At 36.8% G+C, this 24,596-nt stretch overlaps 1 protein-coding gene and 1 long non-coding RNA gene across 3 annotated transcripts in view; both read left to right on the top strand.

Annotated features, from left to right (window-relative positions):
• LOC132071604 (uncharacterized) overlaps positions 1-20,594 on the top strand; it is a 28,905-nt gene extending 8,311 nt beyond the window's left edge. The window contains exons 2-3 of the long non-coding RNA XR_009418147.1: positions 19,301-19,365; positions 19,461-20,594. This is a non-coding gene — a long non-coding RNA (uncharacterized LOC132071604). The remainder of the gene's footprint in view (positions 1-19,300; positions 19,366-19,460) is intronic.
• Positions 1-24,596, top strand: part of NKAIN2 (sodium/potassium transporting ATPase interacting 2) — a 525,174-nt gene that overhangs the window by 42,038 nt on the left and 458,540 nt on the right. The gene's annotated exons all lie outside the window — the stretch shown is intronic.

Here is a 24,596-nt window from a genome sequence, read left to right as displayed (position 1 = left end):
GTTTTATGAACTTGCTTAAAATGCAAGACAAAGAAATCTGAACCTGTTCACAAAATACTGAGATTAAACCCAGCCCCCAGTAAATTAAAAAAAAAAAAAAATTAATCAGCATCTTCCCGTGCTTTGAGAGTCTTGAGGGAAAAGACATGAAGTATGAATTGGTTAAAAAGGAGAAAGAACTGGGAGAGATTTGCAAAGTGTTACTTTATAACCCAGACTACATGAGTGAATGGTTGTGAATTCCTGCAATGTGTCCAGCAGCAATGACTAGGTAATGAGGTGTGGCTTGGGAGTGTCAACAGTAAATTTGTAAAGGCCTTTTCTGTCAAAGTGGTTTTTCAGAAAAGAACTTTTCCTGACCAAAAAACTTTTTCATAATTACAGTTTTGGTGAAATTTGTGTAATGAACCATATATGAGTGCCCATACTGTTTTACCAAGATGCATCTTCCTGGGATAGTTTGTGCTGAAACACAGTTCACTGGAGATGGAACTCAGGTTAGTGTCTCTGCTGTGCTTAATTTAAAACTTGGACTCACAGGTGTCAAGAAGGTGTGCAGGTCTCAAGATTATTTTCTGCTCAGTATTTTTTCCTAAGTTTATTTTAAGATTTTAGGTTAGTTCCCATGCTGGTAAAAAGGTTTTGAAACCTTGGTATTTTTGTGGAGTAAAGCTCTGCTTCTCTCTCATTCTATATTTGCCAGCTGGTGTACAGCAGAGTGATCCCAAAGCTGTACATGCAATTTGCCAGTTGAAAAGACACATTTCGGCAGTCCTTCTCTTGTCCTGTGCCACTTGGAACCAAGGGACTGCACAGTATCTGCCAACACTTGTGTTAATGCTCTTGAAGAGGCATACAATTTTGTTAATTGTGTTTTGAGATTGTATGAGACTGAAAGAAGTTGTAAATACTACTGAAGTGAAGAAAATGATTATTAAAAAGAAGATCAAGGGGTGGTGATATAATTCAATTTGACAGTGGGACAGAAACTTGCTTTTGAGCAATGTACCTAGAATGGTTGTAGTGTTTTGGCTCAGGGAGGTGACAGTTCAGTTCTATACGTGGTGTACTGGGGTGTGGGCACATTTGAAAAGGTTGATTAATTTATTGGTATGCTTTAACAAGCTTGCCATGAAGCTCCAGAGCTTGGAGTAGGGAAGAGTTGCCATATAGTGAAAAAGAACTATATTTTGACAGAAAAGCTTGCACAATGTTGCTGAGCAGCACACAGAACCCTATCTTCATATTTTCCACCTGAAAAATTTTTAAATATTCTGGGGCAGCCACAATGTTTTTGTTGAGGTTTGTTTTTCAGTTCTTTTCTAAAAGTGATCTGTGAAAACAGGATAGAAAAGTTGAATGTTGTGGCCCTAAACTTCCATTAGCAATATGTAGAAATGGAACTATTACAATTAACAAGCCTCATAAATTTACCACTAATGTGCATTCTGATCTGCATTATCTTACCAATATTCCTGTCATTAAACTGGAATGAGTTTTGTCCTTACACTGTTTCAAGGAGGACTTGAGTGATTCATAAGCTTTGTAGTGATTCTCTGCAAGATTTGCTTTTTCCTCCAGCAGAGAACAGGTTAGATAGGTAAATAGATAACCTAAACAGGAACATGTGGAAATGCTATTTTGTAAGTTTTATGTTGGGTTCTTAGTCTTCAGGTTGGCAGAGAACAGATTATCATATGTGCAAGGCATCTAGCGAAGGAACTAGTTGACTTCTGACTGATTATGCCAGAATGTATTTTTTTAAGACCCTTTATTCAGTTTCATCTCATTAATTTCTCTATCTTTGTTATATCTACAATAGAATTTATGAAGAAGACAACAATTTTATTTTTTTTCCTCATTGTATATGTGGCACATTCAATCCTGAATCTTTTTAAAATAAAAACAAATGATATCATTCCAGTTAAGATTGAAAATTTCTATTCTCATCTTCAGTTTTAAAGTTTACATTCCTTTTGCTTTGTAGATCTCTTATCCTTTCAAATCTTTTGGAATTTGGCAGTAAAACATTTATGTACAGAGAAAGGAAAAAACCCAAGCTCCCAAAACTTCAACAGAACTTAACAGAAGGTTCAATTAACATCACCCAAGCTTCAGTTAATCCACCCTATACAAAAGACATTAGTGTGCCTAGTATCTGGAAAAACCATCTTCTGCTTTTGGGAATGTTGTTTTACCAATCATTAGACATTTTCTATTGAAAGAAAAGCATCATGTTTTAAAAACTCATAGACTGAACATGCTGCCAGTAGTCATAATAGGATTTCACCCTCTTCCTCAACTATCTTTCTCTGTAATTGGGACTGGATTTTAAAACTAAATTATTGGGTTTTGCATTTGTGTCAAATCACAGGAGCTATAAAGTCAAATAACTTTATCCTGCCAGGAAAACATCGTATCAAAACCAGTAGACAGCCATCCAAGTGCTAGTGAGACTGCTCACATGGATATTCAGGTGAAATTCTTGAGCCACATAAAATCACATCTGATGACTACTGTGGGAATTATGGCACAAACCTCAGCAAGAGGGTCAGATGGACACTAGTCTGGCAGCCCCTGGGTCAGAGGCGAAGAGGTGTGTTCAAAAAGGATCTCTGTGGAACAAATACAGACTTCTGAAAAAACACAGGATTCTGTATCCAAACAGATGATGGCTATTATAGAAGATACAGCTGGGACAAAACTTGTACCTTATTACTGATACTGAATATCCTATAAGAAAATGCTGCTCTGTTAAAAGATAATTAGGAGCAAACACTTTAAGCTGCTATATTACTCAGAGCTAAAATGATCTAGTGAGATATCATATTTATTATGCAAGGAGTTTAATAAAAATTTCATAAAAATTTGTGTAACTTGGCAAGAGAATTTTTCCCAAATGGAAGGAAAGATTATCCTCTAATCATTATTTAAAAAATAAAATTGAAATAAATGTAGGATACATTCAGGAACTGTGCAGCATATCTTAATAGACTGTTACAAGGGAGAGGTTATATGTCATATACTTAGAACAGTTAACCTAAGAAAACAAAGGAATGCCTTTCTAGCTCACATTTCAGAGATTTTCATCTGTTCTGGGTACAACCTGACTAGTATTTGTGAATTGCTCTAAGCCTAAGAGGGACTAATGACTTTAAGCAGAAAGAGGGTAGATTTCAATTGGATTTTAGGAAGAAATTCTTGACTGTGAGTGGGGTGAGGCACTGGAAACGATTGCTCAGAGGAGTAGTGAATGCCCATCCTGGAAACGTTCAAGGCCAGGCTGGATGGGGCTCTCAGCATCCTGGACAAGTAGAAGGTTTCCCTGCCTGTGTCAGGGGGGTTGAAATTAGACTGTCTTTAAAAGTCCCTTCTAAACCAAACCTAACCTTTCTATGGTTCTGTGTATCTGTGATTCTAAGGGTCATTTCTGGGGAATACTAAAACCAGAATGAGTTATTAATCTGAAAATGGGCCACAATGGCATTTGCACTAGGAAAATAAGATGATGAAAAATCTCACCTCGTGAAGATGGCAGAGGTGAATTTGACATATAGAGTGAGCTGCTTCTGATTCCCAAAAATAGTGGTTCTTCTCTTAAGAGATTGCACCCTGCATTTTTAGAATGATTTTATACCACCAAGGAATTAAAAAAAGGTCAAATCCATGAACCATACAGAGAGTACTAAAATGACATTATTCTTTAAGACAGTGGTTTTTTTCTCTTTACATATTTCAAATAATTGCTTTGGATTTATTTTTTTAAGAGCTCAATAAATTAAATATAACCCACCTACACCTTAATGACATAAAAATATGACAGAAGCATAACATAATAACAATCTATCTTGTTAATGTATCTCATCATATTGTCTAAAAGCAGTAGCAGTATAAAAGATAAATTTAGGGAGTGTTAAACATTAAATGGTTCAACAGATATTGCATGCATATGCCAAAAGAACACATATTCTTCACTGTTTGTGATATATATAGTTTAATGCATGCTGTTGAAATATTTGTAGGAGTTCCAATATACTTTTTTCAGATTGAAAATTTTACTGTGTGGACTTTTCCCTGGGAATTTTGTTACATTAAAAAAAAAAAAAAAAAAATCAGGATATCCAGCTGGTATTTCAGCAGTAGCTAATGAAACAGGCATAAAGCATCAAGCATACAAACAAACTGTTAAAGAGCACCTGTGTAGTCAGTAACTCTTCTTGCTATCTTCTTGTCAGGAAAAAATAATGAAGAAATACTTTTTTTTTTCCAGTTTTGAAGTAATTTGTTTTGTTCAATTGTTCTGTCCATTACACTAACACAGGGTGTCAGTTATGTTTCTTGGTTAATTACTGCCTCAGAATGGGCAAGTGGTTAGCCCATGTGCTTGATCCAGAGAGGTGATGTAGCAATAAATGTGATTTTTTTTTTCCAGTGACAGAACAATAAGTATCTTTCAGAAGCTGCTGTGGTAAATACTTTCTATGGCCTTTCCAGAAATGCTGCTTCTCTGAATTTTTGGAAATCTTTCTCAGGACTGATTTAAACACAACTTTTAACTACCAAGGAGCTTGAAAGCTCCCAGAGCTGTCTGTATTTTCTCTTCAAAATACTGTGTTTGAAATCCCTACAGATTCTTTAACTTTTCTCCTTCTGAAGCAAACAGGAATTATATATTCTGGTTTTCAGGACAAGTCAGCAGAATATCTCTGCAGCTCCATACAGACACCTGAGATGATCTCACGGTTTTCTAACCATGCTGCATGGTTTGTAGCAGGAAAGAACTAATTTTTTGGTCACCATTACACTGGAAGTAGATAAATACAGATGTATAAACAGAAGTCACTCCACAGCAGTACACTGTTATAAGTATGTAATAAAGCTGCATTTTTGCCATGCCCATCTTGACCATTTTCACCGTTGTCACTATCTTCTTTTTCCTCCCTCAGTAACTTCCTTTAGATTAATGCTCAGAAATCAATCTCTAATGTTAATGTTCTCTCCACATCTATATTCAACTGTTTGTGCATATGTGAATTTCAGAGTCTGACTTTCATAAAATTCTGCTAGTAATGTGCATTAGCAATCCATTAGCCTTAATCATCTGTTTAGCCCAATATGGGTTTCCATTAGCACCCTTATGGAAACTAAAATGGAAAAATGGTTTGCTTATGAAAGACAGAAAAGGAAAGATTCAGAGAGATGAATTCTTTCATGATCTCTCTGATCAGCCAGCTGGAAAGGAGTGGTCATTGAAAAAGTTAGGATTGCAGACTGCTCACATTGTTTTCCCACAGGACTCTGTAGGGGTTTCATTCTCTGATTCCAAAATGATTTTTTGTAGATACTCATGACATGAGGGCATTATTAGTAACACATCAGCCACTAGTTAGTTCTCTAAATTCTTTCATAGTTAATCACCAATAAGTTATGATGGGTGAAGGTGAATCAGAAATTTCCTGTAAGAGAAATTTACCAGTCTTTCAAAGGGCTTGGATATTTTTGCCTTTTCATGCTCAAACAGTGCTTTTTCCCCTTTAATTTCTTAAGTATTTTTTCTTCTCTGTATTCTTATTACTGTTTTCTGTGCTAGTTATAACTCTCCATGAGATTGCAGGCTATTTGTGAGGAGAAAGATTGCAGGGTTGTAACATGAAATTGTCAAGGATCTACTGGTACTGGTGTTTTGCCCTCCTTCAAGACATTCTGTTTTCTCTCATTTGGCTTTCACTAGAGAACATCTCTACTGTAGGCTACAACTAAGAGTCAAGAAAATTGCACTTGAGGTTTGGGTGTACCATGGGCCTCACGATTGACCATATTATCTAATGCCCTGTGTGGCTGTTTATGAATCTCTGAGAGAAAGAAATAATTTTTGCCCAAATTTAGTTAATTTTGAGATGTGTAAATTAAAATGCAGACAAAACCTTGATGTTTTAACTAGTAATTTTCAGCCACTTTGTTGAATGTATTCTCTGTGTAAGAAGAAACGTGCCATATAAGAAGATGACGTTTTATAGAATACTGAGTAAATACAAAAGATTAAAAAAAAAAAAAAACAGGAAACGTAGGCAGCTTACTACATGGTTTTATTTATCTCACTTCTCTAATTTTTAGTTTTTCCTCTTCAATGAGAATAGATTAGGGAAATTATGTAGTCAGTTCTGGTATGGCTTCAAAGAGTATTACCAAACATTAGCATCATGATAAAAATGTCTGGAAAGGGATTGCTACTTTGCTAGAAGAAATAAAAGTAGAATCTTCTTGGCCATTAGGCTTTAGTTCCAAGGGAAGGAGTACTTTGTAGGTTGCAATGATAGAAACTTTGTCATCTATCTGTGGGTTGCTCTGGGTGTATTTGCATTTGGATATCTTTCACTCCTTGGGGTTTTTTGATGCATACCTTATGAAATTAATAGCATTATCTAACATACATCAATTTAATATCATAATTTAACATACATCCTTGCCTTTATCTCTGTGGGGAAGTTGGAACTCACTGGAAATTTCACACAGACAATGCTGAAATAAAGCAGCTGATGCTGGTAGAAACAAAAGCAATCTTTTCTCATTTTTTATTTTTTTTTCCATGTGAAATTATGGGTACTGAAATAACATTTCAGCAATAAAACATAAAAGTGATACGCAGTGGGAGATCATTAAAAAGTATCCTGTCACTTGAATCAGACCACGTATTGTAATGCAGATTATATTGATTTGCTGCAAGTTTCACATTAAAACTAGACTTTCTGTCAACTGAGCACAAGTACTAAAACTCTTTGAATTACAGTGGTGAGCAGCAGGGTAGTTGGTACAACGTCTCTCTTACCAAAACTTGAGATCATAAGGATATTAGCAGGAGGTTTTCAGATTTTTTTCTGAAAGCTCGATAAATTATTAACCAAGTCTGTTTCTACTATTTGCACTATTGCTGCTGGATAGTTTTCTTAAAAGGAACAGTGAGGTGCTGTGCTTTTATTTTTGTTGTAAAGTAGAATATTATTCTTGTTGTTCTTTTCAAAGATTAAGAGATATTATCTCAGGTAGAGGCAAGATTCCCTTTCCCCAAGATCTAAATTCAAATCCATGTTATGGTTCCCTGCGATTACCAAGGCTGTAAGAACATTCCTTGTTGCTTTTTGAAAATGTCCTAACTTTATCAACTTTCCCTTTGGTAGATACTGAATCCCACAGCCTTGAAGGATATAAGCAAGAATATGGAAAGCCATTACATAAGGCTAGGGCTGTAGATGAGGCTGCTGGAAATATTCTCTCAAATCATCTGCTGTGACATTTGAAAGTACCAAATGCGATAATGAACTTTTCAAAGTTAGTCTGATTGGTCTGAGTCATGCAAAATAGAGATTTCCTCCCCTTTAGGTGCAGTGATTCCTCATTTATGAACTGAAACCCATGAAAGTACAGCCCATCCCTTTTTTTCATGAGTCAGAAAAGGTTTTGGGAACATCTGTGGTGGTTAATGTCCTGCTTTGGGGAGCTGAGGGACAAATAGCTAAATAAATCTACTTCTGAAAAAGGCAAGTGGCAAGAAGCCGTCTTGCTACTTTTCAGTTTGATTAAGGTTTCTTTAGGTTGCCCTGCTAGCATAAAGGAACCTGATGGTCACAGAAACAATCTCTGTGTGTGCAAGAAGTAGCCTTGAGCCAGAGCAGAGTGCAGTACTGTGTGAATCTGCTTACAGCCCCTGAAGTGTGAGCTACATCAAAGGCTTAGCTCAGGGAAGCAGAGACCATTAAAGAGAGAATGAATCAAGGGTTGTACTGGGCACCACTTTGGCAGCCTTTGGCAAGGAGAGGTCAGTTGCTGAGGACCACAGGAAGCAGAGCTTCAGGCAGAGCAGGCACAACCCCCACTGGCTTTTGCTGCTGAGGGCGTGATCTCAGCCTGTGTGAGAGTGCTGGAGTACAAAGTACTGGTGATTCAATGCTCGTCTTGTCAACTCTTCCTCTGTCACAAAAATCACATATCTGAGAGCTGGGACCAGGAAATTGAAAAAGACCTGAATTTCTCAGTAGCTGCTGGTGATACCTTTGAGGATCAACCACGACCACTAAAAATTACTGTACATTTTCATCAGTTTTCAAAGAAATTCCATTGAGTTTCTGCTTTGCCTTGATGTATCATTTCAGATCTGTCACATTCTGTTCCACATTAGATCTGGCTTTTAGATCAGTATTACTTTTCCTGAATTTTCAACTAAAGAAAAGGAATGTGTTGTGATTTCATTTTTTTTTTTGCTTGAGTTCATACTCTAGAGCAGGCTTGCTATGTATTTGTGTTCTTGCTGCTACTGAGTTTAACCCTAATAGAAGAGTAGCCTTTCAGGCTGCATGCCCCTATAGGAGAAGAGATACAGCATGAACAACTGCTTTCCTTCCCTAGCATTACTTTCTCAGCGTACTTAACTTCCATCTCAAGGAGCCCTATTTAATATGGTGAATGGCTCTTTCTCAAAGATGTGTTTCATCCTGGGCAACTTTGCTATGCCTGTTGTGACTGTTGTAGAGATGGGATTTTTTCTTATGGTATGTTCTTAACTGGGTTTTGGACCCTGTTGGCTATCTTCTGTCAAACAAACTTTATATGTAGGAAACGTGATGCAGGCAGTTCAAATCATCCTATGGCCTTAAGTACCAATTTCTGTCAGTTCCTGTCAAAATTCTACCTTTTGTGATTTTGGAAGGATTTTTTATACTAAAAATGTAACTGCGCTCTACCCCCAATATTGTGCCAAACCTTCAGCTGAATGTGTATTGCTTTATGCTTACATGGTGATTTTGCATAATTTTGTGGATTTCTAAAGAGAAGGAGGGGAGATTTCAATACAGGTTACTGAACACTAAAAAGTATTGAAATTGAAAGACAGTTCAAAAGGATTACAGAAAATGCATAATCTAAATTCCAGACCTTAATGTAAGAGGTTTGTTCTTTAGTGGTGTAGGTATTTGTGACTATAATGACATCCATGAGGTTAGGTATTTTTTAAGTCGTTTCACCTGAAGAGCCTTTCCTTTTAGATAATGCAGTTTCCTGCAAACACAAAGAGAGGAGAATTAATACTGTTTAAAAATATTTTTTTTATTTCAACTTGTCTTCTCCTATGTGATATTCTGTGTCTCTTTCATATTGGTTTTATTTTCTCTGATATTCAAAATTGCTAAATAAATGTTGTAGCTCTTGCCTGGTTTTAGTATGTTGGTGCCTTTTCCAAATGTTAGATTTTCATCACACTATGCCAAAAGTAATCATTGCCTTTTTCAGTGTTAAGATTGTGGATTTGAATTAATTGCTGTTATGTTATTTATTACAACCCTTTAGAAGACTTAGTAATATATTTGTATCATGTCATAGCACTTCTGGAGTAGAGCTAAATTAATGGCAGATTTGTGGAAGAGAGCTAACTGGCAAGAGGTCTAGCTGGCAGGAGAAACCACTGAAGGTATCAGTCTGAGTTACAGCTTGGGGTGGACTGTTCAATATGGAGTTCATACACTGCAGACTTAGATGTGCCAGTAGCCCAAGTGATGTTAGGGGTTTTTGTTCAGTAATTCTTTGATGTTCAAAAAGAGCAGCTTGATCTGTACAGTTACAAGTTATAAATTATTTTTTCAATCAATGTAATCTATGTTTCAAGCTTTCACCCCTGATAGCCCTGAACATTATTGAGAAAGAAGCTCATATTTTAGATTCAGGTTTTCCTGCACCATATTTCTATCAGCTAGGTTCACACTTTCCATCTTTTCAGTAGTGTAAACAGAGATTCTTTTCACCTGCCAAGTTCTAGAAGCTAATCATCTCATCCCAAGAGACTCACTCACTTCTTTTACCCAATGGAGAGAAGCAGGTACATCAAGTAATGCCAAGCATCTCATGTCCTTGCGATGAAATGAACATATTTCATACGTGCCTGTTTCTCTCATAGAGTAAAGATTAATTAGACTAGAGCTCTGCTAGTCTTAGCTAACCTGTCACTGTTTAATTTAGGCACAATCATTGTATTCTTTATCCCTACTTCCAAGCTCATAATTTGTCACTGAAGGCTTTTAGAAGAGTTGAACCAAATTGCAAGAATTATTATTAAAAGCAGTGTTTGACCAATCTTGAAATTGCAAGAACGTCACCATATTATTATGAGATCATGTTACTAAAGTGAGAGAACTGAAAGGAAGGGTTAAAGGAAAACCAAAACACTTAATGTGGGTTAGCTGTTGGAACACCTTAGACTCAAAAGAGATGTAGGTATCCAGCATAGGCTGTAAACACACCCAATAAGAAAGAAGAATGAGAACCATCCTGCGTGATATGATGGTCAGTCATGCACGATGACCAATATCTTACTTATTAGTTATCCTTTAAGAAAAGATTCTGAAAGATTTTGTACTTCTTTTATTCTTTCAGCGAGCTAACTGTCAAAGCCTGTGAAGATAGAGAACTTTGTCAAAAGATTTGTCACCAAACAGTAATTTTGCTCATGTGATTGCCTCCAAAATGTTTCTCATTAATAAAGTGAAGTATACAACTTAACAGCTGAGGGTGGAAGCACTAAAGCTCTCTACAAATGAAACCTATACTGAGAAAAAAATTAAGCAGCTTGTTGTAGACTTGTACATATTTTTGAAAAGGTAGAGGTATAATAAGTGTGAAGGTCACAGTACCTTTCCTAAATTATTCTGACAGTTAAAAATGATGGAACCTAAGAAATCCAGGCTTGCTTATTTGTTGACTAGCTAAGCTGAGGATGTTCTTTTGCTTGGGAGTCATAAAACAAAGTGCACATTGATAAATGGGTAGTTCATTTTCACAGTTGCTTTCTATAAATAAACAAGCAAAGTCACGTTAAAATATGGCAACAGCAGCACCAAAGTTTTACAATGACTTTTTTTTCCGCGTTCCTTAGCTCTTTTCTTTCAGTAATTGCATACCACATTGCTTAGTTATATGGAGAGAAAAATCTTTGTTTCTTTTATATCTTGAGTAGACATAATTTCATTTGATATTCCACCTGTCCTGGAAGATTGCCTTTCTAGCAATAACCCAAGGAAGCTTTCCTACTTCTGTCATACTGGAGTTCCTTTTTCAGCTTTTTTCCATGTAGAAAATACTCTTAATATTGCCAGAAACCCAACTGCAAAAAATGCTCTCGCCTTGAATTCAGAAAAAGAAAACAACAAAAACCAAACCTGCACCCCATAACAAACAACACCCTAAGAACAAACCTAAAATATCAATTGAGCAAAACCGTAGAAAACCATTGATGTTTGAAAGATTTTCGTGTCATAATTTCTGGATTGCTTGTCAAGAGACTGGCATGTTCTACTGGGGATTTCAGTAGGCAGTTATAACCAAAAATTTCATTGACAGCCAGAGAATCAATCTTGTCAGCTTCATTTGTGTTTAGAAGGAATTGATGTAGAAGATGTCTGTGCAAGCTTGGGGAATTCTACAATTTCCCTTGTTTGTTATCTACCATGTAAATACTTTGTAGTTCACCTTCCCTGTCTTGCCAGCGTTGCATTGTTGGTGTCAGTAGCGAGGTCAACCCGAATTGAAAGTTCAACAGAAAAACGTGGGAACAAAAGCATAAGAATTCCTGCCTAGCAAAACAATCCAGCATAAGCATATCGGCAGGCTCTGCATGACATGAGTTGAGATGAAGCTTCATGCAAGGCTGAAGTATGTCTTGTTTGGTGAGTGGCAGTAGGGCTTTATCGTCTCAGTTGCTGAAAGTGTTTTGAAGTGCAGCCTTAATCATAAAAGCAATATTAATGTTTTGTGACAAATTTGGAGTTGATTAAATGTTTATTTACTTTTCAGGACACACAAAGAAGCTGTGTAAGTGGCTATTATTTATCCCAAAGGTCTCAAAAGGTACAGCAATCACAGGAAAGCAAAACACAAGAAAATGCTAGACGAAGAAGGCAGAGGCAGTTTCAGCCTTCCTCTAGTATTTCCTATCCTTCCTTTCGATCCTCTGTTGCTTTCTTTTTTTAGCCTCTTTTCAGCTTCACAGCGATATCTCTATACTCATACCTGGTAATTTCTAGCAGTATTTCCTCATTCTTTTGCTTTCAATAGCCCTGTTTCAGTTCAGACAGTACAGATTGCTTAGTTTTGGGATGGAGCTTCAAGCATGACAACTGGCAGAATTTAAACTCTATCATTGAACTGCCTTCTTTATGAAGTATATCACCTATAAAAGAGCTAAAGAATATATGAGAGGGTACTGATTATTATTATTATTTATTCACTTGGTTTATTATTTCATAGGCACCCTTCTGTGCCATTCAGAAAGCAGCTGTCAGACTAAATAAAAATACATGATAAGGAAGCCCTCATCTTTTTAATTGATATTAATCTAGTTGCATCCAGCCATAAAATGCTCACCATTGATGATATGGCAAATAATGTGACTGCAATTAGTTAGCAATTCAATGTGCCTTTCAGAAAACAGTCTCCAAACCTTCCTGAAAATAACTCCCTTCTGCCAAAATGATTTTTTTTTGAGACATGTGCAACTACTAGGTTTTAGAGTCTCTTCAGATCTGAATTCTGAAAATTTTTTATGCTCTTGCTGAAGTTAATATAGAAGCCTTGGTGAGTGAGGCAACGGATGCTGTTTTCAAAGGGAAATAAATAAGAGTGAATATAGATAAATATGCTAGCTTATAGAAGCTCTTCTGAAAACATTACTTAGGGGAATGTTTGCACCCTTTGTTTTTAGCTTTTGCCAGTCTGACAAATGGATTGTCCTGTAGAGTGGTATTCACTGTAGAACTAAATAACTTGTTTCACATTATTTTAAATGTGCCCATGTATATTGTAACGTTCCCATAATTTTAATGTAGTCTTCTGTTTGTGTTTCTATATTTTTTTTAGTATTTTGTGATAAAAATGAACATTTTATTACAATTATTCACTAAATTTTAAGCCACAAGTGGTAATCAGGCCACTACTGCACCACATGACTTACCTAAGTGATTTTGGAGCATCCTTTGGTAAAGTCTTCTTCTCTGCTTCTGGCTAAAGATGTCAGATTGACTGTTCAGGTTACTCTTCCAGCACTAGATCCATTACAGTCAGGATTTAAGTATCCTCAGCCACTTTGCAACCCTACAGAAGTTATTTGATCTGGATGATCACAGATTATTTGCTGCATGTTTTGCTATATTCAGGTGGAAAAAAAAACCCCTAAAATATAGCAACAAAGCTAAGATTAAAAGCTACAGCTGATAAGAGCACTGAGGTAAGTGGAGTGTGACTACCTCTAGTTAGCTTTCTTCTGTTTCCCCACCAACCCACCACCTACCTTTCTGTGGTGCAAACAGCCTTGTCATTGCTGTTGACATGATAAGCAACGGTTTATCATTTCCAACCTGGTGCATCTGGATTTAGATTGTTGGATGACTATCATTACCCTTATTCCTTTTTTTTTTTTTCACCTGAGTCACTTTGACTGGTGGGAACCATGGTGAAACATGAAGGCAAAGCTGCCATTCACCTGTTGTGGCAGCAGATGGGCCCCTCCCAAGCTCTTACTGAAGGGTCAAATGAAATTGTTCCCTTTGTAGCTTTTATTTTACTGTGCTTGAGGTACCAGTGGGAAAAGGCACATTCCACAAAATGACTCAGACACACAGTTCTGAGTGTGTGTAAAGATCAATCCCCATTTTTCAGCTGGTTCCCTGTCTCCCATCAGGTTCTAACAGACCAGCACCAGGCTGCAGCTGATTCACCTGGTGGGTAAGAGCCTGATACATTTTAGGCTGGTGTAGGAGCTTGGCTTCTGGTTATCTCATGGCTTTTGTGCATGTTCAAGGTACCTGCCTTGTCCAGTATGCTTCAGGGGCACTCTGGCGCTTGAAATAACCCCACTGCAGATATTTTTGTTGCTGCATTGACTGGGGTACTTGAAAGTATGCTTAATTATTGATTTTGCCTTGACTGAAGACCATTTCTTCCCTGCTCTCATAAGGGGGAAATACCATTTGATTACTGCTTAATCTCAGTTAATTTATGTGGTGGTATATCTCTACTACAAAAGATTTGGAATTTTTACTGGGAAACTCTAGTCTTTTTTCATCAATAAGCTTTTGCAGCAGAGTGAATATATTTTCATATTCCCAGTGTCCTCTAAGATTTCTTGGGCTCCTGGTTTCTGGTACCTCTGGAATCATGTAATGTTGTTCTGTTGAATCAACTAAACATGGTTTAGTCTATGTATTTCTTCTAAGTTCTCATTAACTTAATTGTGGTTGTGCACATAAGAGAATATAAGGCTTCCCTTGATTTGCTAAATTTATTTTTATGAAGAAGTGAATGACCTTTATTAATGTGGTACTATTGCAAATTTTTCCTTTTCAAGAAGTTTCTTTGAAAGTAAAGTTGCAGGTGTAATATGTTACTGTGACTAGGCATAATGACATATCACTTTAAGAAAAAATTATTTTTAGTTGTCACCTAATGATCCCTACCTTTACTGTAAGTACTCTCTATGGAATAACATGAGAATATTTTTGAGCAAAACCATAGAAATTTTTTAATATCTGCCTGAAGGCTATTTCTATTAGGTATATCAAAATTATGTGTAATTTATATAAGCTTGCTTCTCTCTTTAATAACTATTTTTACCTGTAGGATTTTCAGCACTTTTATGTACTTCTTAAATTTATTGATTGATTTAATCAATCCTGATCAATTCCTCTGAATCCTCTAGAAGTCGGAGATAATTGAAAATATTTGAAAGTGTTTGTTTACTTCAGCGATCTTTTGAACTGTAGGATGAATACAGTGCTTATGGAAGAAAAAAAAATCTGATTATGAATCTAATGAGGATTAAGTGCCTCTAAAAGGCAAGTAATGGATAACCACAGTATGACTTCTTAACAACAACGAATAAGTGTAACCAACTGCTTCATTTCTGTGAGTTTTCAACTGTTGAAAGCAATGAGAGATTTTCCATCTTTTGTGTGATACATTGTCCTTGGGTGGAAAAAAGAAAATATGGAAATGGAAGATATTTTAAATCTAAAAGCATGAGCTTTCACTAGGTCAGTGAAACTGTAGCACAAAATTGACTGTAGTGACTTCATATAGAGTGCATTTAAGGGCTCAAAAGTGTGAAATCTTACTGCTTTTATTTTTTTCCCTTGAGATTTAAATAAAAGCTGTTTGCTAATTCATTTGGGTGTTGTTTTTTCATTGGTTTTGAAACATTAGGGTGTTTTGTTTTCTATCTCTTGAGTATATTGGGGGAGTGGGGGTGGGGAGAGTTGGGTTTTTTCCCTCTGTAGGAATAGGTAATAGATGTAAAAGAGTATTGTTTATTTTGTAAAGCAGAGCTTCTTCCCTGTCCTGCATGGCCCTTAGTGTCCATTCAATGACCTATTTTGTGTTAACCAATTTGGATTAAGAATGTGAGGAAAAAAGCTACAATGTAAGATTTACATTAGAATGTTTCCTTTTCTGCTAATTTCCCAAGTTTGCATAGATGAAAAAATCTCTTTCTGAGGACAAGTGAAAGGTCCTGAATGTTGATTTTATTGGAGTAACTGCTCTGGTTGAAGACAAATGTATTTTTTTTCTTTTTATTTTGATTCTAGTAATGTGTATTTATTTTAGATTTATTTGACACTTTAAAGACCACCCATCCAGGGTTAGAAATGCCTTTGTCATTTGTGGAAAATACAACTGTATTCTAGGCAATTGTTAATTTTTTTTGCCATAATTATAGAGGCTAGGACTCAGCAAAGCATGTATATAACTAAAACCACACACTTAAATGCTCAGCTGTGTCATGGCAGTGAGGAAGAATGAAATGGAAAGGTCATGGTCTCTTCTCTGTTTGAGTCAATCTGCCTGGGCAAAGACACCAGAAATTGGATACATTTTGCTATGTTGATGTGGGGCTAGCAGAGCCAGATTTTCCTTAACTCTCTCAGAACTTTGTCAGAGAGATGTGAAAAGACACATGGCAGAAACACATCAGCCTGCAGCATGTCCTGGGACACTGTGGTGTCTGGGGAAAATGAGAGAATGGAATGAGGAAAAGACCTAATGTGATTTGTGAGAGCTGGGGAGCTGAGCCTGATCAGGGAGTGGCAAAGGCTACCCTTATCCTTACCTTAAGCATTGCTCAAACAAATGCAAAGTTAGAGTATTCAAAGGTAAGAAAATTTGTATCACTTTTTTTCCCCCCTGGCTGATTTATTGGGAAGAGACTCTGCGCTCCAGTTAAATTGATGGATTCTTGAGACCAGTTTACTGCTTTAAGAGCCTTTGTTCCAGTAGTCTTACTTAGATGAATGGCCCAATAAAAAAAGGGGAGGAAAAATTTTCCCAGTAATATTCCCTGTAGATCTTGGATTTTCTTAGTGACCTACATATCTTTTCCCACTACTTTATGCTTTTATTATATATATATAAACATGGGAACTCAGGCCTCCTCCTAAATAAGAAAAAAGAGTAAATGTGCTAAGTGTCATGTTGCAGCTCTGTGAGGGATTAAAGTGAGGTATAGGATCACCTAAATTATAATTTTTAAGGAGAAAAACACAAGTAGCATTGTTTTAAGTTGCAGCTTAAAACAGGGACCTGAAGTTCTTAAAACTAGCAGCTCTGTGTTCACTTCAGGCTGTGGATTATGAAAAGCACATGTCTGAATTGTCAGTAACGATCACTAAATAAAGCTTGTCATCTGAAAGTGAGGAATCCACAGATGTATCTCACACTTGTAAAGTAATGAAGCCTTCCAGCATATGCTGTCCAAGCAGGTGTTGGGTCCCAGCTCTGACCACTTTTAGTCTAGGGGAGGTCAGGGCTGAAGCAGATGGCTTCTGCTGAATAACTGAGCTGAGCACAGGATGTGTCGCAGTGACCCCAAGACTACAGATAAATATGCATCCATGTGGGAGGCTGACATTTGGTTTGGTGCCTCTAACCAGTCTCTGTAGAAAAATAAATAGCTTTGCAATTAAAGAAGGGAAAAGAAAAAGAGACTATAGGATTATGTTCTCATTTTGTTGAGAATTTTTTAGGTCACAGAATCATACAGTAGAGCTGTAGTCCTCCTTGACAGAAAGGAACCATTTTCAATTTTGTAACTTTTTGAAAGTATGTTTTTAGTACAAAGTTTTACAAGCTTTCAATAATATATTCAGCTTTAGCCCTTTTAAGGAGGAGGAAATAGTGCAGGCCATCCTCAGTTTATAACATTTTGCAAAAGAAAGAAGAGCCAAAAGAAAGGCATGCCTGTCAGGGATCCTTAATACTATTTTCTGTGTGAATTTCATGACTGAAGATTGCATCAGAGCTGATCAGTTCCTGTTGTGTAATTCTACCTACCCTACATGTGTGCAGAAGCATAAATGGATATTGAAATTCCAGCATGATTCCTAGAAGCTCATTAAAATGGAAATAACCAATACCTCTAAAATGGTAGTGCAAGTAGTTTGTGTTGTTCTGTCACATTGCCAGGAATGTTTCTTATAAATTAACATTGTGTGTTCCACTATGGACTGAAGCAGACAATAAGGATATATAGTCATGGTGGGAAAGAAAGATATATTACTAAGTATTGGAAACAATAAAATGAGAAATTAAAAGAATTGTATTGCCTTTAATGTTTTCTTAGAACAAAGATTTTGATAAGGGACAGCCACAGGTAATATTGAGGTTTGGTCATCATCTACTCATTCAACAAATGATATAAGAAAGGATTTGAGAAATGGGACTCGGAGCCCTTCAAAGATTCTATAGCTAGAGAAGAATATGAATGAAAAATAATTATTTGATCTTCTAAAAAACAGAAGTGCATTAAAAATAGTAATGTACAAAATTGGGATGAAAACTCAAAACTTTTTAGTCTTTTCCACAATATTGGAGTGTTCTTGGTTTGAAATAGAATGAAATAATTCTGTAATATTGTTTCCATTTAATGTATTATTGCATTGCTATAGATAAATTCCCCCACCCGCCAAATGGTATTTTAAATCAAAAATTGAACTTTTCAGTCTAAGAAATTAGAAATGAGATTCTTAGCTACTTTCTGGAGTTTTGAATGTCAGAAGCTGTCTTCAAAAAAACAGCCCTTTTCTTTGAAATAAAATGTTTTATAAAGATATTGTGTAGCACCTAGCTAGATTTGCAAACTTTAGTGTTTTGGAATAAAGCTTTTCTATCTTCATCTTAAAGGACACAGTAGACTGGCTTTATCAGGAAACTCTGCCTCAGGTATTAGTACAACACTTTAATTTGTTAGAAAGCTTAAGGGAACAGGTAACAACTCAAGCAAAGAATCTGAGATGCAGAGAAGTAAATACTGTATACCAAGAAACAAATTCTGAAAATGAATTAGAGATAAGATTTCTTGTACTAGAAATTTTGTATCTCCAGGCTTTTTCAGTTCAATAAATATAGACAGAGGCAGCTTCAATAGTATTGGTATTAAAAAATGAAGACAACTGTATTCAAGTACACTGAAAGCCTGAAAGTCATTCCCCTCCTTAAAGAAGATATTGACAAGCAAGAAGAAAAGCCTGCAGTTTTTTAAATACCTTGAAATGTTGAGGAGACTCCAGGCACTGCACTTCCATTGTTCATTTAATGAAATAAGCTATTGCCTACACATCCATTAGAACATAAAATAGAAATAACATCTTAATTGTTAGGCAGAGTACTAAGTAGCATAGTAGAAGCTGGAACAAAGTGAGAGGTTGACTTAGAAGTTTCATGCTTATGTCAATGCTTATTGCCACATGGGGTATATTAACACAAAACTGTTTCTTAGAAGTGTTTCTGCTTGCATTATTTTTTACTCTTTTTCTTCATCTGGTTGGTTCTGGGTTTTTGTTGTTTTGTTTTTGTTTTTTTTTTCTGGCAGTGGTGTAAGTACTCTTGTAATGCTGCATCACTTTCCTGCTGACATTATCTGCTGTTGGAAGTTCGTATGTTGGGAATTATGCATGTTTTCAAGGAGTCACATTATACACTCTTTAGATATAGATGTAAACTAATCCCTCCCTGAAAACCTAGCTCTTTAGGTCTCTAAAATAGTCTGTATAAGACAGCTGCAAGTCCTCCAGAGCGGTACCTATGTGGAAAAAGGAGAGTAGAATTATGCCATTCCATTATATAGAATTGACAGTGGCTACTACCTAACTTTTTGCAAGGAGTGTGTTTGTGAAAGTTGCTAAATGGGAAAGTAACTTAGCTCAAGCAGAGGAAGACATTTATAATGAACAGTCTGAAGTGATATGCACATTTTCTCTGTTTTCTGACAACGTAGTTGATTGTGTCATGGAGATCTGGCCACATCTGTTCTTTCAAGTGAACAACCCAAAACCACTAAAGGTAAAAAGCTCTTGAAACAGAGAAAATTCAAGGCTTATTGATCAAGATGAATTAAAATAAAAGGTCTGACAGCAGATATCTCTTACCCCTCGCAGCCTGCTGTGATTGTTGCGTGAATTCTGTCCTGCCGTGATTCCAGCAACTTTCATCACCTCTCTGAGGAGCAGTGAATTCTGCATTGCCTCTTCTGAACTTCTGTGAAACCTCTGTGCATCTTTTTTATCATCAGCTCTGAGGTTTGGATTTGAGCCTGTTCCCTTGTTTAAGGAGCCTCTTAATCGTTGATTTTGCTGGATGCTCCTAGCTTACTGTGTGTTCTGCCTGCCCTATGCTGCAGTCAAACACATCCACTTCAGGATGATCATCTACTCCCATCTGAGAGGCTCCACACCCCTTCTCAGCAGAAAACATGCAGTGTACATGCTGCAACTGGCAAATGCATAAATCAAGACGGGTGCCTTTAATCAGCCTCCCTTTGGCCACCTCAGCAATGGGTTAACACGACAGCACTGCAGGCAGCTGCACTGTGAGTTTGAGAAGCCAGGTGGTACCAGGAGTCAGAATGGTTGTGAATTCAGTGGAATTACAGCCTCTTGTTCAGCCCAGAATTTAAGAAGTGGAAAGATGGAGATAATAACAAAAAATTAAGGAGATAGATCTGACCTTATAAAAGTCTGTTTCCCCTTTGTAATAACGAATATAATTTGTTTTAAAGGGGTTTGGTAGTCATTCCTGTGGATTTACTGAGTGTGGGAGGCAAAGCCTGCTGTTTAAGGAAATGGTGGATGATGAATGGCTGCTTCCAGGTAAAATCTTCAGTCCTCAGATGACAGCAGAAAGGACCAGAATGATGTGCAGAATCTGTCACTTGGTGATTTGCTTCTACTAAATAAACAGAATAGTTCACCTCTCTTTTGAAACATAGCATCTAATAAATAAAAATAACTGAAAAGCATCTAAATATTCTAAGCTTGATTGCTCATTAACATTTATAAAATATTGGGATAAAAAAAAGAATAAAACACTGAATAAAAGTAGAACCAACCATTAGAATAAAGAAAAGTGTGATGAAAAAGTGATGTGGAGTGAAAAAATTTACGGTTGACCGAAGTATGGCTGCCACCTGTCCTTCAAATAAAGGCGAATACATCTTCTCAGTGATGTTACTTTAGACTACTGCACGAAGGACTACAAGACTAAATGATGACATCTGAGTCATGTGGCATATATAAAATAGACATTGAAATAAGTCACTGTCTTGGCAAAAATATATCTTTGAAAACAAATAATTGTGGCTCAGCATTTATTCTTGATTAGTTCCTTGTGCCCACCTCTGTTCTGTGGCTGTCATTCTATTGTTATAAAAAGGCATGAGTGTGTGTGCCCCACACATGGTGTGTAGATAAAGCAGAGGCACATGATTCACAAAAGAGCAAAGGGACTTAGTAAAAATCGATGTGAAAGTGAGTGGGTCACTTTTAGCCATTTGACAGTTCTGACTTTGTAAGTAGGTCACAGCATTGTAATATTCACGTATTACAGTGAACTTAATTACATGCAAGAGCAGGATTGTAAGGAAAGGATTTTAACTGTAGCTTCTGGATCTGCATTGAGTTCTATGAGCAGAAAAACAGATGATTGATTCTTATTTTCTTTTGTAAAGAAGCCAAAATCATTTTATCCAAAGTTGTTTTACTTGGATGTATAGACTACAGATACCATTTTATAATGCTAATCTTAATGGTTAAGTGGAGGGTATCTTGTTGAATTTATGTGTGTATAATTGGTTTTGCTTTCTGAAAAGCAAATGGAAGTAATTTGAGCGAAAGAAGATTACAGAGAGAACCTGACCTGGACTTCACTCAAAACCACAAACCTTGTGGAGAAGATAAAATCTGTGCTTTGAAAGATCTTGCTTTAAAATACAAATCTTTCTCCCACACTGATGTCAGCAATGAAGAGCTTATTTCACAGAGATTTCTGCTTTTAATTGTAGAGCACTACATCAAATTCCAGAAGATAAATGAACATGGAACAAATTTGTTCTGGCTCTGTCAATAACTAATCTGACATCAGCATTTTAGCTCGTGGACAAAGGCAGCTTTCAGATCAGGAGAAGACTGCGTAAGAGCCTTTTCTTGGTGTTTAATTTAAATGTTAAATTTCTATCAGCTCAAGCTCTGTTATTAGTTAAAAAAAAAAAAAATAAGAAGAAAGGAAGAAGAAAAGAAGCTGATGTTTGCTTCTTTTCCAGAATGTGCACACATGCTGTTTTACTGAGACCTTTACAAGCTGTTGTTGGCTAGCCATACACTCCTGAGGCTGTTTTATTATTGTTCACTCTTTCTACAGAAAACAAAATACAGCAACTTATGCCATGACATTTTGTGACATTTCCAGATATGAACATCTGGGAAGTTTAGTGTGACAGTGACAGCAAAGCTGACAGTGATTTTCCAGTGCCACATACAGCCTGGGCATCTGCAGTCATTGCCTTTTCATTTTATTTTCCTCTCCCTCCCTCCCTCCTTATCCCACCTAAATGCTTAATGCAGCCTTTCTCTGTTTTGGCCTTGAAGATAGGATAATATCCCACATTTATTTCAAAGCTGTACATAGAACATTGTACATCAAGTGCATCACAAATCGGTTCAGAGCAAAAGGGAAGAGCTTTCCAGCTAGCAAGAGGAAGCGCAGCTGCACAAGTTGCTCTAATTGCAGACATTGGGTGGATTTGATCATCAGATGTCTACTCTGCATAAAATCGAAGTTAAACAGCTAAACATTAATTACTTCTATTATTGCATTTAGATATTGAGATAAAAGGGGGGAAAAACACAACAACCTACACATCTTGGGTAGTAAGCCAAAGCAAGAGAAGGGGGAAAAAAAAGGAAAAAAAAATCACTGAATAGTTGTTGCATTTGAAATGAAAAATATCTTGTTTGTGTGACAAAAGGTGCACTGGAGGAAGGCAAAATTTTATAAATGACCCAAAATACAGCACTAATACGGTTAGTTAATAAAATAATACAAAACAAATAAAGGTACATTGTAGCTGTCTAAAGGGATTGCTGTGACCTAATGGTGTGAGGCACAAACACTTAGTCAACATGTTCTTATGTCAATTTCATTTTCAATTGATATTATTTATTTGCTTTTTTTCTAGTCTCTTAGACATCTACAGAAATTGTGTTTTTTAAGGGATATTCTCTCTGTTGCTTTGAGAGACAATACTGGGTAGCATTACTAAGAACAAGAATTGCATAATCTATCTGGTGTGTTGCAACATTTCCAGCCGCAAGACCCTATTAAAGCCTCAAAAAATTGTAACAAAAGGCCTTTAAAATTACATACTATGTTTTAAAGATAATATTAAGAAATAATAACTCAAATAACTCTCTATCTTAAAAAAAATATTCAACTGGAAGATTTAGTATCCACCAAAAGTCTTACGTTATACAAAGCTGTACTTCAGTATAGGGCAACAGCAAAATCATTTACCTGTAATTACTGGTAGTGGAATCACTGTTCCTAGAGGTGGATGTGGCACTTAGTGTCATGGTCTAGTGGTGTTGGGTCATAGGTTGGACTCAATGATCTCAAACATCTTTTCAAACCCAGCTGATTCGGTAATTTTTGTTTGGATTTACTGCAGTCAAACACTGTTCTGTGTTTGGCTGTGTTTAGATGCAACAACCTTACATTTTTTTCTGTAATTAGTAGCCTTGAAATATTCATAGTGTTACTTTAACAAAAAGGGCTAAGATGAAGAAAAATACAAGATAATAAGGGCAACAAGTAATTTTCTTCACTGAGCACTTTTTTCATATCTTCTAGGAAAATTTATACTCACTCTTTTACAGAATTGCTTTATTGGAAGAATAGAAACACCGTATCTAGTTCAGTCCACATCTCTGTCCCAGACTGGACAGTATTGCTAGAAAGAGTATCAGCTTTTTTAGATGGAAAATTGTCTTCTTAGCCTTTATTAACAGATACCCCCCAAAACACAAGGTTTTACTTTCCTTATCTTCCTTGGAAGATCCTTTTTTTGTAAAAATCTTCCTAATGAACTTATTTCCTGAAGGCAGATGCTGAAGTGCCAAGGCTATAACTTGTCAATTAAAAACCAGAGAATTGAGATATTGGACCCATGGAGTAATTCCTTACTCAGACCAGGGAAGCTGGAGCTCCTAGAGGATGTTTCCATGCTGCTGGCTGGTGAATGTTTGCCTGGCCAAGAGACAGCAATGACTTCCAATAGGTGGATGATTTTCTGCTTTCCCCTATAAATATATATAATGAGTCAGAGGGAGCGTCTGGGTTTTATAGACTGCCATTAGCAGTTGTCATTTCAGCCCAAGACAATTCTGATTGAAATAAAGTAATTTCCTGAATATATTAAAATAAAGGAGATTGTTATAGCCTTAACAGGAAAATAGTGTGATGAATCAGATTCCACGAAAGGTTTCTTTTTCACCTCTTCCTCCTTTCCATCCTCTCCTCTTCTCCCAGGTTTCTCTTCATTGTAAACTCCCAGACATCTTCCATTTACTCTTCAGGATCTTTGTTTTATTGTGCTTTGCCCCTTTTTGTCCTCCTGAAAACCTAAGCAAATTGATAGAGCAAAGCACAAATACAGTGCCAACGGCTTGCAGAGAGCTTTCCTTAGAAAACAGCAGGCAGTAGACTTGGATTTTCTGCTTCACAGTACGGGGATGCAGCAAACACGACCAGCTGTTCCATGGAGAGTTTTGGCTCAGTGAAACCATTTTGTACAATGATGCTCTGGCCTGGCCCCAAAGTTTCTGTCTCCTAAGCTCCCTTATGCAGCATACCGGAGAGGTCAGTTGGCTGAGGGATGCAGTGTCCCACTTCTCCCCACCCCAGCCCCAGGCATCTCCTCTGCAGTTTGAGCCACATGTGGAGAGAAATATTCTTTCTGTTGCTTTTGGCCCCCACGCATCAGTATCAGTAAACACAAGGTTCTTTGTGTCCTCTTCCTTGCCTAGTGGTTGGTTTGTAGTGTTGCATCATCCAAAACACCTACTCTGCATTTCTGGCTTGGTTAAGTGACCCCCTCTTCACCCTGACCTTTTCTTCCTTCTCTTGTGTCAGGAATAGCAAGTTTAGTCCGGTCCACAACAGCTCTTTTTTCTCCATTCTTAAGCATTTCTCCTGAAATTTTCACCTTTTTGAACCAGCAACTTCCTTTTCAGCTTCTCCAA

The sequence above is a fragment of the Ammospiza nelsoni genome, chromosome 3, assembly GCF_027579445.1.
Source record: "Ammospiza nelsoni isolate bAmmNel1 chromosome 3, bAmmNel1.pri, whole genome shotgun sequence".
NCBI classification, from domain to species: Eukaryota; Metazoa; Chordata; class Aves; order Passeriformes; family Passerellidae; genus Ammospiza; species Ammospiza nelsoni.
The sequence above is the reverse complement of the archived record's forward strand: the minus strand, read 5'-3'. Positions and strand labels throughout refer to the sequence as shown.